The sequence below is a fragment of the Rhinatrema bivittatum genome, chromosome 1 (genome assembly GCF_901001135.1).
Source record: "Rhinatrema bivittatum chromosome 1, aRhiBiv1.1, whole genome shotgun sequence".
NCBI classification, from domain to species: Eukaryota; Metazoa; Chordata; class Amphibia; order Gymnophiona; family Rhinatrematidae; genus Rhinatrema; species Rhinatrema bivittatum.
In genome coordinates, this window is record NC_042615.1 from 830,461,428 (window position 1) to 830,476,039 (window position 14,612).

The 14,612-nt window shown below is 48.6% G+C and overlaps 1 protein-coding gene across 4 annotated transcripts in view; it reads left to right on the plus strand.

Moving 5' to 3' along the window:
• Positions 1-14,612, plus strand: part of LOC115079368 (leucine-rich repeat and coiled-coil domain-containing protein PF07_0014-like) — a 127,677-nt gene that overhangs the window by 80,785 nt on the left and 32,280 nt on the right. The window lies entirely within an intron of this gene.

Here is a 14,612-nt window from a genome sequence, read left to right on the forward strand (position 1 = left end):
CCCGAGAGCCAAAGTGTCCACAGCACCACCAATATGCAAAGTCTGAGGAGATCCAGTAGACACTGCACCTCGACGTCATGCAGTGAGGATTCTACTCCGGGCTCTGTGAGGAAGCGCCTGTAGGTACGGTTCCCAGACGTCCAAGAACCTAGTCCACAACCGGGGCGTCCCCCGCGAATAGAGGGATTCCATGTGCATCATAGTATATAAGAAGTTTCTCCACACCCAAAAAGAGGGTGGTTCCACCTCTCGCCATTGCAATAATATAACACGTTTCCCCACGACCCCAGCCTTTTGAATGAAGAGACGGGTGCCCAGATCTCGAATGCGCAGCGCGGGAATATAACCAAAAAGCAGCCAAGTGGGTGCAATTGGAATGGAAACCCCCAATATCTCCGCCAAAAACTTAGCAATACAGGTCCAAAATTGCAAGACCCCCGGGCACGACCAAAAAGCATGGGTCAAAGTGCCAACACACCCCGGGCAGCGCAGACAACAGTCCGACGTCACTAATCTCTGCTGGAATGCCCTTTGGGGGGAAATATATGCCCGTCCCAGGAACTTATACTGCATTTCCCGATAAACGCTATTACTCGAGATCTTGGACACCCCCCTAAAACAAACACGTATCAGAGAATCAGTAACGTGTATCTCCCCATCAACATTCCATCGAGCAGTCAGATGTGCAAAGATCTCTCTACTGTTGTCTTTAATTAAAGATCGATAATAATAGGATATAGAGGGCGCCCTAGTACCAGTCAATTGCAGTACCTCCTCGAGTTTCTGGTACATGGTAAGCTGCAGGAAGGCCGAAGGCAACGATTTCAAATAATGGTCCATTTGCAAAAACGAGAACACATCTTTACCCCCCACCTCATACCGCTCCCGGAGCTCCGGCCAAGTAAGCCTACGCCCCTCCGGATGGAAAAAATGACCTAAATAAATGAGGCCCTTGGTTCTCCACCGCTGAAAAACCCGGGATTGCGTGCCTGGGGTAAAGTCAGGGTTCCCCCCCCACCGGCAATAGATAGGCGCAAATCCGGGGCAGATGCAACCACTTGGTCAGCGCCACCCAAGCATTTCGAATCGGACACAGATTGGCTGAGTGAACAAAGATGTAAGGCAAATTTGCGTGTTCTGCCTGCATTGCATAGGTAAGGGCAACCGAGGCGATCAACGCCTTGTCCGCCGCAAGAGCAGTAAAGGTAGCCTCGTCCAGCACCCATTCCCTAATAATACGCATATTACACGCTAAGTTATATAGATATAAATTGGGCACTCCCAGGCCCCCGTCACCCCACCGCCGTTGCAACCATGCCAAGGGCACACGTGCCCGCTTTCCCTTCCAAAGAAAATTACCCAGGGCGCGGTCCAAGGAGAGCCGGTCAGCACGCTTAAGGTGTAGGGGCAAATTCTGCAGAAGATAAAGCCACTTAGGTAGCACCACCATTTTATAAAGATGCACCCGACCACTTAGAGATAGAGGGAGGGGGGCCCAGCGGCGCAACGTTGCCTGCGTCTGCTGCAGAAGCGGGGGTACATTTGCTGCATACACCTGATCTGGGTGCAACGGAATATTTACTCCCAAATACCGGATAGTCTGCACTGCCCATTGTAGGGGGAATTCCCCAGTCCAACCTTCCCGTAGTGTATCAGGGTAAGCTAACGCCGTGGATTTACCCCGATTCAGTTTAAACCCTGAAAATTCCCCAAAGGCTCCCATTCGATCCAACAGAACTGGGAGAGACGTCTGCGGACAAGTTAGAAAGACTAGAAGGTCGTCCGCAAACGCTACGCTTTTAAAAATCATATCATTTAAACGTATCCCCCGAATTCCAGGGGCACGGCGTATCGCGAGAAGGAGAGGTTCCAACTGCAAAACAAATAATAAGGGAGAGAGGGGACATCCCTGACGTGTGCCTCTCTTAATATCAAACGGAACCGAGCGGTCTCCATTAACCAATATAGACGCCTGCGGGTCTGCATACAGCAACTGTATAGTCTGTAAAAAGAAACCGTCCATTCCCATTCGCCGTAATATATAAACGAGATAAGGCCACTCCACCCGATCAAACGCTTTTTCCGCGTCAAAACTAATCGTTAGGGAAGGAGTCTGCGTATAATGACATAAGTCTAGGGCTGTAAGAATCTTTCGAACATTGGTCAACCCGTACCTCCTCCTCACGAAACCAACCTGATGGTCTCCTACCAACGCAGGGAGTACCCGCGCCAGCCTATCTGCAAGAATTTTTGCCAGTAACTTCTGGTCATAATTTATCAAAGAAATAGGGTGATACGAGTCCACTCGTTGAGGGTCTTTCCCCGGCTTAGCAATTAATGTAATATGCGCAGTATTCATCTGGGACGGGTATCTTCCTTTGGCAATCAAATCTAAAAAAAACTCTCTCAGCGGGCCACAGACTTTATCGACCACACACCTATAAAACTCACCGGTGTATCCATCAGGGCCAGGAGCCTTTAACTTTTTGGACTGTAAAATCCCCCCCTTGATTTCAAGATCTGTTATAGGAGCGTTAAGCAGTTGCCGCTGTTCCAAGGTAAGGACTGGGATAGGCAAGGAATCACAAAAGAGGCCACATTTCTCCTCCGACCATTCCCCTGCACTATATAAGTTTTCATAGTATGTCCGGAAAAGACGCAAAATAGTAGTGTTGCAAGTTTCAATCTGACCCGATTCATTCTTTAAGCCCGCCACATATCGATTTCCCCTGGCTGAGCGGATTAAGTGGGACATCATTCTCCCAGCTTTATTACCATAGCGGTACAGTTGATATTGATAATACAGTATACTTTTTTGTGCCCGAGAATGTAGAACTGTATTCAAAGTACACTGTATAGAATGATATTGCTCCCGATTCTGAGCCGTATTGCTCCGTAACAACTGGCGCTTGGCCCGTCGCAACTGATCATTTAGTAATATAATTTGAGCGTTAATAGACTTCCGGCGATGAGCCACATAAGAAATGATGTCCCCCCTTATCACCGCTTTAGCGGTATACCAAAATAAGGATGGATCAGTTGTATGCTCCGCATTGAGTGTAGCGTAATCCGACCACCGCTCCCGCAGAAATTCCTGAAAAGCTTGATCTTCCGCCAAATAATACGGAAACCGCCAGGAACGAGCACCAGTGCTGGGAGACGCAAGCTGTAAGTCTACCCACACCGGGGCATGATCAGAAATAAGAACCGTTTCGATTCCCGCCTCAGCCACCAGGGGAAAGGCACTGCCACTGAGCATAATGTAATCTATACGGGCATAGGTAGCATGCGCTCTGGACAGGTGGGTAAACTCCCGGACCTCGGGGTTAAGCAGGCGCCAAACATCTACCAAATGCAGCGTGGAGGCTAGCATCCCAGGGCCCTTCCCCATACCATGTTCCCGACGTCCTAGTTGAGAAGTATCTACCTTAGGGTCCCGAATGGTGTTGAAGTCGCCCCCCACAATAATAGTGTTGGCCAGGTAAGGCAGCAAGTGCCCATATATCGTTTGAAAAAATTGGGCATCGTACTTATTGGGGGCATAGAGATTACAAAACACAATCTGACGATGAAATAGTTCTGCTACCACTATGACGAAACGGCCCTCCGGGTCCTTAATTTCCCCACGAATCTGGAGCGGTAGACTTTTATGAAACAAAATCGCCACCCCCGCGGACCTAGAGGTCGCCGACGCAGAGACCACCCGTCCCACCCACAATCGACATAGCTTAAGATGTTCAGCATCAGTGAGGTGGGTTTCCTGAAGAAAACCGACCATCGCCTCCTTCCGCTTCAAATGAGTCAAGATCTTGGTGCGCTTTATAGGGGAATGTATCCCGCCAACATTCCAGGATATTAAACGCGTAAGGTTACTAGAGATATATATAGAGACCAAGCATACATTGTAAAAGTAATACATTTAAACAAATCCGAACTCTCCCAGCCGGAGTCCAGACTTGAGTCTGACATCCACAAATCCCGATACCCAGATAAACAGGCCTCGCAGCCGAACTAGACCACTTGCGAGACCAAACAGAGAAGCCCCTCCCCCCTTCCCCCCTATCACCCCCATCCCCTCCCCACCCCCCCCCCCCCTCGTTCCTGTCCCACTGAAAGCACAGCCCCCATTAGGGGTATCCTCCCGTGGGCTATGCAAATGAAGATCACTGAACCCCTCCCCACCAGCGTGTGAGCACCCCTCACCCCCCCGCCCCCCCCTCCACCCCCAGCAGCCAATACCTCCACTAAACTAAGGCAGCCTTCAGATTTATAAAGTAGCATACCCAACTCCCTTCCCACCCAAGATAAAATAACAATACTCCATACAACGGCAACCCATTACCAGCAGCCTGTACATACATCTCGGTAACCAGAAGGGTACTGTATATATATATATATATATATATATATAAAAAACAAACTAAGAAAAATAAAAAAAAAACTAATAAAGTAAAGTAGGAAGACAAACAGAAGAAAAAAAAAACCAAAATGGGAGAAAGCAACAAAAATAAAAACCAAAATATAAAAACTTGTAAATAAAATAATAAAAAAACCTCAGGAACACCCCCCCCCCCCCCCCTGTTAGACGTTGCACAGGGGGAGAGAGAAGGAAGGAAAATGAGAGAGAAAAGAAAAAAAAAAAAAAACCCCACTAGGAGAATAGCTGACGATTGAACAACATCGCCCGCAGTCCGTGGAGCGTTACTCACACAATGTCAGTTCACTCGATGTACCGACCAAAAAGGAAAATACAAAATTAACAGCCCTATTTGAACAATGGACGATTAAACACCATCGCCCGCTGTCTGTGGAGCACTATGCGCTCACAATGTCATGTCCCACGATGCCTCGATCACAAAGGAAAAAAAAAAAAAAAAAAAAAAACCACGTTGTAGGCATCGTACGGATAGAAAATTCAAAAGACCCCAACGAGAATGGGAGAAAAGAAAAAGAAAAAAATAAAATAGAAAGAAGAGAAGAAAAAAAAAACCCAATCAGGAAAAGTAGCTTTAAAACAAAAGAAAAATAAGTAAAAAAAAATACAAAGGCTCAAAACATTTGTCCGAGAGCCAGGCATTCTAGGGGGGACATACTACACAGTGTTCCCTGCCTGCCAGAGTAAAAAAAAAAAAAAAAAAACACCAAGGTCCCCAATTTGAAAAAGAAGAAAAAAGTAGGTTTGCACTAGGGGGAAAGGAATAGAAAAAAAAACCAGGATCAGAAGCCGACACGCGCCACATGTCGCCATAACCGGACTCCGCACTGCGTCTCCCTGCAGACACAAGTCTTCACCACGAACTCACGATTTCGCCGTATTTGTCACCACAGTTTCCTCCACAAAGATCTTAGCCTGCTCAGGTGTCTCAAACCATCGAGGGCCTCCAGCAGTCGCCACCCGCAAGCGCGCCGGATAAACAAGGGTCGCGCGGAGGCCCAGATTAATCAGTTGCGAGCAATGCGGGGCCATAGCACGTCGTTGCTGGGATACTCCCGCTGAAAAATCCTGGAAGAGCAAAATTTTTTGTCCCTCCAACTGGAGACTACGCCCGCCTCGCAGTGCCCGAAGGATGTCAATTTTGTGAGCGTAGTTGAGCAGTTTAACGATGACTGGCCGCGGCCGCATGGCTTCCCTCTGTCGCTGGCCCAATCTGTGAGCGCGCTCGATGCGCAACGGACCATTCGTCTGGGGGAGAGACAACTGCTCCGATATCCACTTTTCCAAATAAGCTGGTAAGTCGGAGTCCTTCAGCGACTCCGGTACTCCGATCAATCTAAGGTTCGAGCGGCGCGAACGATTTTCAAGGTCTTCGAGTTTTGCGGCCTGTTGCGAGACCGAGGCCTTAAGAGCAGCAATATCAGTCCGCGCCGTCTCGAGATCGTCGTGCGCCTCCGACATCCGCGATTCCAACTCTACAATACGGGGTTCAAATCCCTGCAGGGATTGCTTTACCTCGGCAATCTGTTCCGCTATCGCCTTGAGGTCGGGACCAAGCGCCGCCACCACCGCCGTCTTTATATGTTCTAGCTCAATACCCGGCGCCAACTGGCTTGGCGGCGGGCGATCTGGCGAAGATGGCGGATCCGCTTCCTTAGGCCTCTCTCTTTCCTTCTCCTTGCGGATGGTCCGTGTCGCCATATTTCCACCTTCTGGAGACGTATCCACAATGTGCAAGAGTTAGGGAATAAAATTAAGAGGTGCCGATAGAATGTAGGCTGGGGATGGGCCCAGATAGGGAGACGGGACCCGGAGCTAAGGGTTCCACATCCGCTGTCCCCGCTGGCTCACGTGATCTCCCTCCTCCTTATTTATAGGGCCAGCGGTGGGCGGTCCTGGCAAGCTCCTCCCAGGGAGTTGCCTTCTACCTCCAGTATATAAGGACTTCCTTTTCTTTTGCAACTGGCCTGCGGATCGGGTTCTACAGTCGTCTGTAACCTTGCCGATCCAGGTCCACCGTGGTCTGCCTTGTGTTGATGGCTCCTTGTCCTGTCTCTGTCCGGATGTTTGCTTCCTGATGTTCGCCTTGATGTGTTCCTGATGTCCTGATCCAGTTCTGCTCGCTTCTGCCCTACGTCCTGTCTGGTTCCTGAGCCTTCTGTCCTGTTGGGCCCTGGAGTGGCCAACAGGAGGGATTCGTCCCACGGGCTCTTGAGCTTCCCTGCCTGCCAGCCAAAGGGGCTTTGGATGTCAGTATCCCAGCATCGGAGTTCCTGTTCGCCTGGATCTTCCGCTTTGTCTTCCCTGCACCCTCCTTTCTCAGAGTGGTCTGCGACCAGCCTTCCTGGGCTGTGTAGGGCGCGTCTGGGACGGGGTGGTCCGTGACTCAGTCCCACGGGTGGGCTGAGTAGGGCGCCCTGATGGACAGTGCCATGTTTCCTTCCAGCCCTCCTCTTCAACGTCTTGCTTCAGCCTGTCTTAGATGTCTGCTTCAGCCCCCGTCTGACGTCTTCTATGTAAGGACTCTGTCTGCCCTCGCCTCTGTCCGGCCTGCTGCCCATTGCCGTTCCCTGCGGCAGGTCCGAAAGGGCCGGGAACAGTCTGAGGACCGTTCATCAGTCAACTTCCCCGTTGACTACCATGGGCATGCAGGTCCGGCTGAGGGTCGGACTCCCTGCTTCTGTACCCGCCTGGCTCACCATGCCTGCTCAGCTCACCTCCCACGGTGTGGCTGGGGGCTCCTCCTTGAGTCCTGCTGTGGCCCAAGGGCTCACCACCAGCTCGAGACGACCGCGCCCACGCGCGCTCGTAACAATTTGAGTAAAAAATGGTGGGTAAAACCAATTTCCTGATTTTACTAATTTTAAAAGTTTGTTTTCATTACAAATACATCTGTCCTGAAATATGGTAACAAATAATGGCAGAGAAAACCAAAAATGGTCCATTTAGTGAGCCCTGCAGGCTTCCAAGATAGTAACCGCCGCTCCGTGCAGGAGACTCCCAAGCTTTTTTATTCATTCCCATCCTCTAGCCTTTAGGGATCTACAGTGTTTATCCCATGCCCCTATGAAATCATACACAGTTTTAGTCTTCACCACTGCCTCCGGAAGGGCATGCCAGGCATCCACCAGCTTCTTCGTGAAGAAGAAATAATTCCTGACATTGACTCTTTCCTCCCTGGAGTTTCAAATCGTGACCCCTAGTTCTACTAAATTGTTTCCAAAGGAAAAGGATTGTTGACGACCATAGATCATTAAAACCTTTCAAGTATCTGAATAGTAAACATTAAATAAGGGCAGGTAAGGATCAATGCCCATAACACTCACTTTTCCACTCTATTGAGATTATTCTTCTCTGATATTCTGCCACTATGGATAGAGGAGCACTAAACTTCTCACTCAAAACAACACCGGCTTTGAATCTCCACTCATTACTGCAGGGAGCAGCAGTAACTAACCTTAACACAAACATGGGGGTAACCTGTAGGGAGCAGCAGTAACTAACCTTATCACAAACATGGGGGTAACCTGCAGGGAGCAGCAGTAACTAACCTTATCACAAACATGGGGGTAACCTGCAGGGAGCAGCAGTAACTAACCTTAACACAAACATGGAGGTAACCTGCAGGGAGCAGCAGTAACGAACCTTAACACAAACATGGGGGTAACCTGCAGGGATCATCAGTACATAACCTTAACATAGTTACTACCCTTTTTTTTTTTTTTTTTTTAATGTTTTAATTTATTATTTATTCGATCTGTAATATTGTTTACAATGAAATCATTCATGCATTTAAAGAAACATCATATACAATAATACATGCATACTACACCACCTATATATTTAATTTAGCCCACATCATCACTTTTTTATTTTGCACCATTACTTTACTGAACTATAGCCTTGTCCCTAATAAATTGCTGTAAATGTAGAGGATCATAGAACACAAACTTATTATTATGATAAGTTACCAAACATTTACAAGGATATTGAAGGAAGAGACTGACACCTATATCTAGAACCCTTTCCTTGTATGCAAGGACAGGTTTCCTGCGTGCCTGTGCGGCCCTGGAAACGTCTGGAAAAACCCGAGTTTTCAGTCCGCAGAAAATCAGATGTTTATTCTGAAAGCATTTAGAGAACACCAAATCCTTATCACATTTTAGAGAAAATGATGCTAACAATGCGGCTCCGGTGGTTGTATTATCAATAGGTGCCAGGGCTTCCTTGCACATCCTCACCCCCCCCCCCGTCCTGCTTTACTATTTGCTTTCCTGTGGGAAATATAATACGTTTTTGACAAGAGTGGAGTCTTGTCCTCCTCAAAAGACAAAATTTCAGCCATGTGTTTTCTAAATAATTCTCTTGGGGGAAAATCTAGTTAAAGGGAAATTTTAAAAAAACACAAATTACTGGACCTCATTTCGTTTTCTAATATTTCAATTTGATTATAAAGGAATAGTTTATCCTTTATAAAAGATGTAATCACTACCTGCAATGGAGCTAAATGAGCGTTGAAAGTAGAAATCGGGGCCTCCATATCTCTTAGTGTGATGTCTAACTCCTCAGTTTTAGCTCTAGTTTGAACAGAAAAATTACGTATTTGGGATATGGAACTACTTTCTTATCCACCTTAGCAAGGAATCCCCACACATCCATTAGAGAAACACTCTCTGGTTCTATATCACTTCCAGGTAAATCCCTCACTTCTGGAATTATAGAGGGAAAAGGCAACATTGATAAATTATTATCTTTAACCACTGAGGATTTGGCAATAGAACCCAAATGCTTCTCCTCCCCAGAATTTCCCTCTGCAGATAGACACTGTGGGGTAGATTTTAATAAAGTATGCTGGATCCTTTAAAATCCGGGGCGGCGTGCGCAAGGCTGTGCAAAATCAGCAGCCTGTGCGCGCTGAGCAGCGCAGCCTGCCTCCGTTCCATTCCCCCCGCACCTTCCCCTCCCTTCCCCTACCTAACCCACCCCCCCAGCTCTATCTAAACCCCCCTAATTTTGTTTGAAGAGTCACGCGTGCCCAAGGCAGGCGTAACTCGCGCGCGCCAGCTGCGCGATTCCCCAGCGTGGGAGCAGATTCAGAGGCCTCGACCATGCCCCCGAAATGCCCCCGGTCCGGAACCACGTCCATGGCCCTGCCCCCGAACAATGCACCACCGCGATACGCCCCCCCGACACGCCCCTCAAGGAAATCCCCGGGACTTACACATGTCCCGGGGCTTGTGCGCGCCGCCGAGCCTATTAAACATAGGCTCGGGGCGCGCTTGAGGAACTTGGGGCAGGTTTTCGGGAGGTTCACACGAATCTTACGCGCGTACCCCTTTGAAAATCTGCCCTTGTGAGTTTACACGGGAGGTCCCCATAGTCATCCCAGCTAATGTCCCAGTATCCAATTGTAATATTACAGATTGAAGAGGCAGTTGCTGGGGCCCGGGACTCGAGATCCCCAAGGGTGAATTAACTATTATGACCACCGGCCGCGGCAAACCGCGACCGGGGCCGGTCACTCACCTTAACACCAGGGCCAAACGCCGACGCTGAGGCCAGCGTCGACGGTTTCCTCTTTAGCAGCAGCTGCTGCACCAACATGGCCGCGGTATCTTCCCCGCTCGGCCAAGCTCCGCCCCCTGAGGTTCCCTAGGGCCACGCGGGCAACTATTGCCTGGATTTAAAGGAAGTAGGACGGTTCCTTCCTGCCAGCCCCCATCTTCTGGGACCTATTTAAGGCAAGGTCTAAGCCTTCAGACCTTGCCTTGGCTTCTTGGCTCCTGTGTTTGTTTCTGATCTAGATTCCTGCTTGTCTCCTCCGTGCTTGATCTTGGACTGGCTGCTGAACTCTCTGGCTCTCGACCCCTGGACTGACTGCGGAACTCCCTGGCTCTCGACCCCTGGACTGGCTGCGGAACTCTCTGGTTCTCGACCCCTGGACTGGCTGCGGAACTCTCTGGTTCTCGACCCCCGGACTGGCTGCGGAACTTTCTGGCTCCTGATTCCTGGCTGCTGAGCGCTCCTTGGTCCTGGCTCTTTGACCTGCTGAAGGCGTCAGCATCTGCTTTCTCGACCCGCTGGAGGCGCCAGCTATCTGGAGAACACAACCTGCAGGAGGTGCCTGCATCCAGATCTTCTTCAACCCTACAAGCAATTCTGTGGACAGGCCTCGCCTACTGGCGGTGGGCCTAACAGACATCGCCGGACCAAGGATCCACTCCTATAGTCATAACAGTAAGCCAAGGCCATGGATCCGGCAGAGGCCTCAGCACTGCGTGCCATTCCCGGCCTGGCCCAGAAAATCATGGAGGAACAGAATATGCTCGAATCCATGGCAGAATCCATGGAGCGGCTCAATGCTCGACTAGATGCAGTAGTTGCTACTCAGCCCAGTATGTCAGCCGCAACTCCCCCGGTCGCATCAGTTCCGCCTGCAGCACTGAGCAGTCCCCGTCCGGTTCTCCCGCTTCCAGCACCAATACGATACGCCGGAGATCCCCGTCTCTGCCTGGGTTTCCTGGACCCGTGCACGATGCATTTTCGCCTACAATCACCCTTCTTTCCAGATGACATCACCAAAACCACATACATTTTATCTTTATTGGAAGGCAAAGCCCTCACCTGGGCCTCTCCACTATGGCAATGCTCAGATCCAGTTTTACAGGACTATTCTCAGTTTATTGAACTATTCCGGACTACCTTCGAGGAACCTGGAAAACAAGCTGCCGCCGCCACTGACCTACTTCATCTCCGTCAAGGCGCTCTCTCATGGACTATAATATCGCTTTCCGTACCTTAGCTAACGAACTCCATTGGGAGGAGAGTGTTCTTCGGACTATTTATCTAGAAGGATTGTCTGTGAAAATCAAGGATGAGCTGGCCGCTCGGGAACTTCCATCCTCCTTAAATGGCATCATTGAATTGGCAACCAGAATCGACCGCCGGCTGCAAGAAAGGGCCCGAGAGGGTGGAAACTGGAGGAGACGGTCTGCAATATCCCAGGTTCATCAGTCCGCCATTACGACTCCTCGTGAAACCTCCACCAGTGAAGGGCCGGTAGAGGAACCTATGCAGCTTGGAAGGGGTCCTTTGTCACCGGAGGAACGCTTGAGACGTCGCAGATCATGTCTTTGCTTGTACTGTGGTGATTCCAGACATCGTCTAGCAAACTGCCCTATTCGTCCAGGAAACGTCAAAGCCTAGGAACTTTGGGGGGTGTTTCCCTAGGCCTTACATCTCCAAAACCCCCACTCACCCTACCTGTGACCCTTCGTACTAATGGACTGGAATTTACCACCCTGGCATTGGTGGATTCAGGAGCCGGAGGAGATTTCATCTTACAAGAACTAGTGGATAAACTTCAAATCCCAGTCCGACTGTCAGAAACCCTTAGTCATTTCTTCCATTCACGGGGAACCTTTACCTGGAAGAATTACGCATCATACGGAACCTCTGGACTGTTACATTGCACCGGACCACTCAGAACAAATTACTTTTTATGTCCTCGAGAGAGCCATTCATCCTGTGGTGTTGGGTATACCTTGGTTGCAACGCCATAACCCCCAATTTGATTGGTCTTCCCTACGTCTGACACAATGGGGACATGAATGCCCTAGGACTTGTTTGAAGGGTACTGCTTCTGCTTCCAACTACATCTGCACCTCGGTCCTGAGGGAATTACCCAGTCCAAACAAACAATTTGCAGATGTATTTTCCAAGAAAGCGGCTGATACCTTGCCACCACATCGTGCTTTTGACTGCGCTATCAAGTTGGTTCCTGGATCCACACCCCCGCGTGGACGTGTTTACCCTTTGTCTGCTGAGCCATGTCTGCTGAGCCATGTCAGAATATATTCAGGACAATCTACAAAGGATTTATCCGGCGATCCACCTCACCTGCGGGGGCTGGATTTTTTTTCGTGGAGAAAAAAAGATGGGACATTACGCCCTTGCATCGATTATAACTAACTAGTCGCTTAGACTTTGCCTTAACATGGTAATTAACTCCACCTCATCAGGGCAATTCATTAATGCTACAAATGCATTGATTGGCATATATGTTCTCTCTATAAAAACCCCAGCTTCTTTTCTCTGTTCCAAGTTGTATTACTCCCTTGTTTTATTGTAACTGCAACCCTTAGCCTTCACTTGTTTAATGTTTACTATTACTATTATTATTAGGATCAATGTTATTTATTACCTTTTTTGTTCCCTCTCCACTTGTTAATTGTAAACCGACATGATGCGATATTTATCGCGAATGCCGGTATAGAAAAACTTAAAAATAAATAAATTATCGTGGACTTAATGCTATTACAATCAAGGATTGATATCCTTTGCCTCTTATTGCGGAATTGTTTGATCGTCTGCAAGGAGCCCAAATTTTTTCCAAGCTGGACCTCCGTGGCGCTTATAATTTGGTACGTATTCAAGAGGGGGATGAGTGGAAGACCGCTTTCAACACCAGAGATGGACACTATGAGTACTTGGTAATGCCGTTTGGTTTAACTAATGCTCCTGCGGTCTTTCAAAATTTCGTTAACGAAATCTTTAGAGACCTGTTGTATATCTGTGTTGTGGTATATCTTGATGATATTTTGATTTTCTCAAAGGATCTACAAACTCATCGCCAACACGTTCTACAAGTATTACAACGACTAAGGGAACACCAGTTGTATGCCAAACTAGAGAAATGTGTTTTTGAAACAGAATCCTTACCCTTCCTGGGTTACATTATTTCAAAACAGGGTTTCCAAATAGATCCGATTAAAATAAAATGCATACAAGAGTGGTCTTGACCGAAGGTTCTAAGAGCATTGCAGAGATTTCTCGGATTTGTCAATTACTACCGACATTTCATTAAGGACTTTTCCAAGTTATCAACACCACTCACCGCACTCACACGAAAAGGAGCTAATATCACCAATTGGTCTGCAGCTGCGGAGGAAGCATTTCAAGCTCTCAAGGACTCCTTCTTACAACAGCCCTATCTCCGCCATCCTGACCTGAGACGCCCATTTACTGTGGAAGTCGATGAATCCACCGAGGGGGTAGGAGCTATGTTAAGTCAGAACGATGTAAAAGGTATGTCTCATCCTTGCTCCTATTTTTCGAGAAAGTTTTCTTCTGCAGAACGCAACTATTCTATTGGCGACAAAGAATTATTAGCCATTAAACTCACCTTGGAGGAATGGCGACAATAGTTGAAGGGGGCCCAGCACAGAATCACTGTCTTTACAGATCACAAGAACCTGATTTATCTACAGCAAGCTCAACGTCTAAATCTGCGTCAAGCCCATTGGGCATTATTCTTTTCACGTTTTGACTTTGAACTAAGGTATCGACCAGCAAACAAAAATATTAAGGCTGATGCATTATCTCGTTCATTTGTCTGTGAAGATGGAGAAGAGCCCTTGCAGAACATCATTGATCCAGCCCGTATCATCCTTTCTGCTACCTTTTCGGTTCCGATCGGGAAAACCATGGTTCCCAGCAGACTCCGCAACAGGGTACTAAAATGGGGACACGATTCTCAGTTCGCTGGGCATCCAGGACGTAAGCGAACACAGGACCTCCTTCAACGATTCTACTGGTGGCTGGGGATGTGCAAAGACATTTGTGCTTATGTAGATACTTGCCCTGTTTGCGCCCAACATAAGAATCCGATGGGGAGACTGTGGGGACAGCTACAACCACTTCCGGCACCGACTAAACCCATGGACTCACATCTCCACCGACTTTGTGGTTGATTTACCTGCTTCTGAAGAAAATACTGTTATCTGGGTGGTGGTTGATCGTTTCTCAAAAATGGCTCATTTTACACCCCTGCCCGCCCTCCCCTCTGCTCCCTGCCACAGGAACAACGGTGCTCAAGGATATCCAGGATAGGAAGTTAGAGGCGTAGCTCAAACGGATTTTTGAGGTCTCAGCCATGGGAGTCTGGGCGGCTATTTGTAGTAATTTTGCTATGTGAGCCGGGCTTCGCTGGGTGCAGCAATTACAGGCCAATGTAGTCTTCTCGGCTGAGGAAGCTGCCCAGGAGAACCATTTGGAATCCTCAGTGGCTTAATGTGCTGATGCATTTCATGACCTCCTCTGGACGTCCGCCAGGTTCATGGTGTCGGCGGTCGCGGCTCGTCAGCTTTTGTGGTTGCTCAACTGGTCGGCGGATGTG